Source organism: Sminthopsis crassicaudata, chromosome 3 (genome assembly GCF_048593235.1).
Source record: "Sminthopsis crassicaudata isolate SCR6 chromosome 3, ASM4859323v1, whole genome shotgun sequence".
In the NCBI taxonomy this organism is placed as follows: Eukaryota; Metazoa; Chordata; class Mammalia; order Dasyuromorphia; family Dasyuridae; genus Sminthopsis; species Sminthopsis crassicaudata.
The window spans coordinates 355,382,725-355,389,573 of NC_133619.1; the positions used below are offsets into that span (position 1 = coordinate 355,382,725).

Below are 6,849 nucleotides of genomic sequence, written 5' to 3' on the forward strand. Positions count from 1 at the left end.
CCTAAGAAGAGAGTTGCTATGAAATTTTTGTACATATAGGTCATTTTTCTCCCTCCCCCAAATAAAACTTTTTTTTTTATTCATGCCAAGTAGTAATGTTGTTAAGTCAAAGAATATGCATGAATTTATAGACCTTTGGGCACAGATTATATTTTTGATGATTTATCAATTGAGGCATAGCTCCTATTTTTTATAAATTTGATTCAGTTTCTTCTATGTTTCCTTTATCAGGGAAAGTTGCTTTGAAATTCTTTTAACAATCACTGTTGTTAACTATAATTTCTTCCATGTTTTCTCTCTCTTCTCTCACTCTGTCCCTCCTCAAAAAGTGTTTTGGCACTGACCACTCCCTCCCCTAATATTCCCTCTCTTTTATCCCCCTTTCCCCTTCCTCCATCCCATTCTCTGCAGGATAATTCTATACCCATATTGAGTTATTTCATCTTTGAGTCAATTCTGATGAAAGTAAGCTTTACCCTCTCATCCCCTTCTCCTCAACTATAAAAACTTTTTCTTGCCTCCTTTTTATGGCAGATAATTTGCATCATTCCACTCTCCCTTTTTCTTTTTTCCCAGGTGGTATTTTCTGTCCAAAGTCTATTGCACTGAACTACTGAGAATTACTAAGTCTTTCACAGTTGATCATTGCAAATTCTTTTTTTTTTCTCTGAGGCAATTGGGGTTAAGTGACTTGTCCAGAATCAAACAGCTAGGTAGTGTTGTTGGTGCTCTATCCAGATCATTGCAAATTCTTGCTGTTACTGTGTACAATGTATTCCATGTTCTGCTTGTTTTGCTCAGTATCAGTTCATGCAAATCTTTCCAGTTCTTTTAAAAATCAGTTTGCTCATTGTTTATTATAGAACAATAATATCTAATTACCTTCATGTACTATAGCTTGTTCAGCCATTTCCTAGTTGAAGGACATCCACTTTTCCAATTCTTTGCTACTACAAAAAGAGCTGCTACAAATATTTTTGCACATGAAGGTCTGGATACAGATCTAGTAATGGCATTGCTGGATCTAAGGGTATGCACAGTTTTATAGCCCTTTGGACATAGTTCCAGATTGCTCTCCAGAATGGTTGAATCTTTCATAACTCCACCAACAATGCATTAGTGTTCCAGTTTTCCCATTTCCCTCTAACATTTATTATCTTTGCCTGTCATCTTAGCCAATCTGAGAGGTATGATTTGGAACCTCAGAATTATTTTAATTTGCATTTATTTAATCAAAATTATTTAGAGTATTTTTCATATAACTATAAATGGTTTCAATTTTGCCATCTGAAAATTGCATTGTTCATATCTTTTAACTATTTATCAATTGGACATTGACTTGTTTTCTTATAAATTTGACACTTCTATATATATTTTAGAAATGAGATCTTTATCAGAAACACTAGCTGTAAATATTTTTCCCAGTTTTGTACCTCTCTTTTAATCTTGTTTCTGTTGGTTTTGTTTGTGCAAATCCTTTTTAATTTAATGCAATCAAAGTTGTTGATTTTGCCTTTCATAATGTTCTCTAGTTGTCCTTTGGTCAAAAATTACTCTTCCCTTCTCCAAAAATCTGATAGGTAAATTATCTTTGTTTTCCTAATTTGTTTATGATATCATCCTTTTTGCCCAAATCATATATCCATTTTGACCTTATTTTGGTATGGTATGGGAGATGTAAGTCTATGTCTAGTTTGACATATTATTTGCCAATGTTCTCAGAAATTTTGTCAAATAGTGAGGTCTTATTCCAGAAGCTAGATTTTTGGGGCTTATAAAATACTAGATTGCTATAGGTCTTAATTATTTTGTTGTGTATATCTAATCTATTCCACTGATCTACCACTCTATTTCTTAGCCAGTACCAAATAGTTTACATTATTGATGCCTGATGCTTTGTAATATACTTTTAGGTTGGTATTGCTATGCCACCATTCTTTGTATCTTTTTTTTTTCATTAATTCCCTTGATATTCTTGGATATTCTTGACCTTTGGTTCTTGCAGATAAATTTGGTTTTTATTTTTTCCAGTTCTATAAAATTATGTTTTGGCAAATTGATTGGTATGGCACTGAACAAGTAGACCAATTTAGGCAGAATTGTCATTTTTATTATATTAGCTTAGCCCAGATATGAATGATATTTTTCTACATGTTTAGATCTTATTTTATCTGAGTGAGAAGTGTTTTGTAATTAGGCTCATGTTATTCTTAGGTTTTTCTTGGCAGGTAGACCCACAAGTATTTTATTTTCTCTACAATAATTTTAAATGGGATTTCTCTTTCTATCTCTTGCTGATGGGTTTTATAAGTAATAGAAATGCTGATAATTTCTGTGGGTTTATTTTTCCTTTATTTATTATTTAAAGGAATTTGGAGCAGTTTGGTGGAGAATTTGGGTGAGTTCCTGCCTTTACTACACCATCTTGGTTCTCCCTCTGCAGTGTCATTATATCAAAGAATACATCTTGGGGAACAAGGTGTGGGACTGGAATAATTGGAAGGTGTAAGAAAAAGAAACAAAATATCTGACAGAGAACTCCTTTGGCTCACTGATGACTGGAAGAAAAATTTATTTTACATTCTTATAAGAATGACTGCCTAGGCTAATAGACACAGTTTTGGAACCACAATGGCAGTGTCTCATTATTTATTTATTTATTTTATAGCTTTTTATTTACAAGATATATGCTTGGGCAATTTTTTCAGCATTGACAGTTTCAAAACCTTTTGTTCCAACTTTTCCCTCTGTCCCCCCCATCCACTCCCCTAGATGGCAAGTTGACCAATATATGTTAAATATGTTAAAGTATAAGTTAAATACAATGTATGTATACAAGTCCATACAGTTATTTTGCTGTACAAAAAGAATCGGACTTTCAAATAGTGTACAATTAGCCTCTGAAAGAAATAAAAAATGCAGGCAGGCAAAAATAGATTGGGAATTCTATGTAGTGGTTCATAGTCATCTCCCAGAGTTCGTTCACTGGTGTAGCTGGTTCAATTCATTACTGCTCTATTGGAACTGGTTTGATTCATTTCATTGTTGAAGAGAGCCATGTCCATCAGAATTGATTGGCTGACATATAATATAGATTTCTCTCTTGATTGAATCTTTAAGTTTGACTTTGTCTAAAATCAATGATTTACTAGTGTAGAGGCTGAAACTCCAAAAAAGGTATACTTGAATCAGACAACAGAGAATTTAAGGTTAATTACCTATTCAATGTGAGATAATGACTCTAATAGCATATATTTGGATAAGGGATCTTACCATTGGTGCTTGCTGAATGTTTGGTGTTAAGGGAGTCCTAGGCAAGGATTAGAGGGGGAGATGGCATGTGTATATGTGTGTGTGTGTGTGTGTGTGTGTGTGTGTGTGTGTGTGAGAGAGAGAGAGAGAGAGAGAGAGAGAGAGAGAGAGAGAGAGAGAGAGAGAGAAAAGAGAGAGAGAGAGAGAAAAGAGAGAGAGAGAGAGAGAGAGAGAGAGAGAGAGAGAGAGAGAGAGAGAGAGAGAAAGAGAGAGAGAGAGAGAGAGAGAGAGAGAGAGAGAGAGAGAGAGAGAGAGAGAGAGAGAGAGAGAGAGAGAGGCTAGAAGCATTTGGCAACAAGATGAAGAGGAGAGAAGTTGGTGATTCTGGACTCCAGAATCCAGGATTCTGCTTGCCTGCCTCCTTCACTTCTCTCCCTAAAGAACAAGTACTTTGATTTATCCTGATTCTGGCTGTCCCCAATGCCCTGCAGGGAGCAAGCCCATACTTTACATACTAGACCTACTTTTTTATTCTAATGAATTCTACTCCTGTTCCTTGTTGTTATGTTTGTATATATCTCTGTTTTCTATCATTTCTAACTCTTCTACTTTAATTCTCCTCTTTAACTTGTCTTGCTATTACTTAATATCCCTCCACTCTTGAACCCTTCTTTTATCTTCTCCCACCACAGTCCCCCTTTATTCCTTTTCCATTAATCTATACATTGTTTCACTGCCATAAATCTACCCATTTTTCTATTCCCCATCTTATTCTATTCTCTCCCTCAATTATTTCTTTATAGATTTTAGAGGGTGCTATACTCTCATGGCATATATATATATATTTTTTTTCTTTGATCATAACTTTTAAGTAGTTCAATTATTCTTATATTTTCTATTATTGATCACTTTTCTAGATGTTTTTTTTCTTACAAGATTTTTCATATTATGTTTTACTTTTTCATTATTTGTAGTTAGTTTTGTTACTTCTTGGTCTGTTATAGCTTTATGGCTTCACTGGCTTTTCCCTGCTCAATTCTAATTTTCAAAGGCTTATTTCTTCTTTGAAGCTTTGTATCTCCTTTTCTAGTTAGTTACCTTTTTTCATAATCTTGTTTTTCTTATAAGATTTTTAGTTTTAGTTTTTTCTCATCCTTTGTCACTTGATTTTCAGTCTTTTTTTGAGTACTATAAATTGTGGGTAAGTATTCATTTGATGTTACTTTTTGGAGCAGAAGAGTTTTTTTAAACTTCACTCTCCTCCTCTGAAGATGAAGCCTGATCTTCCTTATTCCATAGTAGTTTCTATGGTTTTGTTCTTTCTTCTTGGTCTATTTTTTTTAATGAAAGCAATTAATATAAGCATCTCTAATAAAGAGATGGAGGAATGGTGCCTCTAGTGCCACTTTAGCTTCCTCCTCTGACTTGTAACCCCAAACCAAAAGCTCCACTTTCCTGAAAGTTCCTGCTCATTGGAAGCCAGCTGTAAATTTTTTGAAAGGTTGACACAAGGGGAACTTGACAAGTCCAGTTTCCCAATTCACAACTCATATCTGATCTCTTTTGGATTATTTACTGACAATTAACATGACCAAAGTTTATTTTGAGACAGGATGTTTTTAAAAATGGAAACAAATAACAGCATTTGCCTTGACTAACAGAACAAGGAAATGTCACAGCCTTGGTTATGCTTTCTGTGATTTTCTGGCATTTGTGTATGTATAAAAGAGAAAAATATACTTATGGTGGAATATGAAAGGGAAGCTTTAAGAAATAAATTAGTTTAAGATGGAAGCTTGAAATTGCCTGGCTCCACCTTCATTTCACTCATTGCTTCATGCAGCATTCATGACAGTTGCTTGTACCTGACTCCCTGCATTTGCACTCACCTTATGCTGCTTTCTTCTCACCAATGGCTGTGTCTCTGCAGCACAGTTGGGCTTGGCATTCCTAATTAGCAGAAGTTCCCTTGGTCTTTCTGCTGACTTCCCACACTGTCCAGAAGGGAAAATTTTCTGTATTTGGGGTTGAGGCTCCAGCCAAACCCAGATAGTCCCAGGGCTCCCATTAGCTGTTCTGTGGAACTATTCTGATGATGTTTGCACCTCATATGGGATAAACTCCAGCCTGGATTCGTTCTTCAGATCTCCTCTGGTAATTACAGAAGGACTCTTGTTCTTGTTTGTTTTTTTTTTACCAGCCTATGTTTGCTCTGAGGCTCAAATTTGTTGTATAAGTGGGGAAAATCTGGACAGCTTGAAGTTTACTGAGTTATCCCTTTTTCTGTGGTGAGATACAGTCCCTGCTGGCACTGGAACCATGGACTGTTATCCTGTGTGCTGTTGTAGGACTGTAAAAATAAGCCATATCCAAAGTTCCATTTCTGCATGGAATTCTTCATGCCAAGATAAGAATCTTTGATCTTGGTAGAAAGAAAGCAAAACTGGATGAATTTCCATTGTGTGGCCATATGGTGACAGATGAATATGAACAGCTGTCATCCTTAGAAGCCACTTGGATCTGTGCCAATAAGTATATAGTGAAGAGTTATGGCAAGAATAGCTTTCATATTCATGTGTGGTGACATCTTTTCATGTCATTTCCATCAAAAAGATGTTGTCATGTGCTAGGGCTGATAAGCTCCAGACTGGCATGTGGGGAGCCTTTGGGAAGCCCCAGGACACTGTAGCCCATGTACACATTGGCCAAGTTAATATGTCAATTCAAACCAAGGTCCAGAATAAAGAACATGTAATTGAAGTTTTGCGTAGGTCCAAGTTCAAGTTCCTTGGCTGACATATAATCCATGTCTCCAAGAAATGTGTATTCACCAAGTTCAATGCTGATGAATTAGAGAGATGTGATAGCTGAGAAGTTTCTAATTCCTGATTGCTGTGGGGTTAAGTAAATCCTAAGCTAAGGTCCCTTGGATAAAATGGTGGGCACTCCACTTATGAGGGGTGTGTGCTATATTTTCATAAATAAATCTAGACTATTGCTAAAAACAAAATTACTGAGCTACTCTGTCACCTCCCTAAAATCCTCCCACTTCTTGTTAATTTCTTTAGGAAATAGACTTAAGTGATAATCACCATGTTTCTCTAGTTTTCTACAGTATAAAGGCTGGATATGCATTTAAAAAATAGCCTCAAGTTTCAATTCAAATTGAATTTCAATTGAGTAAAACATTCTCTGTTTCTTCATCTGATTTTCTGCTTCACTCAGGATACTTAGGGGAAACAGCAGATTAGCCTAATTTACCACATGATCAAGAGGTTTATTTGATTAAATATATATGCAATTTAATTATGATTTATTACATTTTTCCATAAGAATTAGACAAAAAAGCCAATTCTCACAAATTTTCCTTCCCAATATGTGTAAAAATTATCAAATGTTTATATGTATCCTATCTTATTCCAGATGAAAACACTAGCAAGACTTAAATTTCTTTTCTGTATAGCAGCAGATTAAGTATCTCTTAAAAATTGATATTGATCTCTTCCAAAAAATATTCATAGACCCAAGTATTCAAGCACAATGTTGAGTGGAAATTTTGGTGATGGAATATACTTTTTTTTCTTCTAGAAAAAGTAA

The 6,849-nt window shown here is 35.1% G+C and overlaps 1 pseudogene; it reads left to right on the forward strand.

The window, feature by feature from the left end:
* The window catches only part of LOC141562124 (large ribosomal subunit protein uL16-like), a 62,021-nt pseudogene extending 55,861 nt beyond the window's left edge, over positions 1 to 6,160 (forward strand).
* The last annotated feature ends 689 nt before the right edge of the window (positions 6,161 to 6,849 follow it).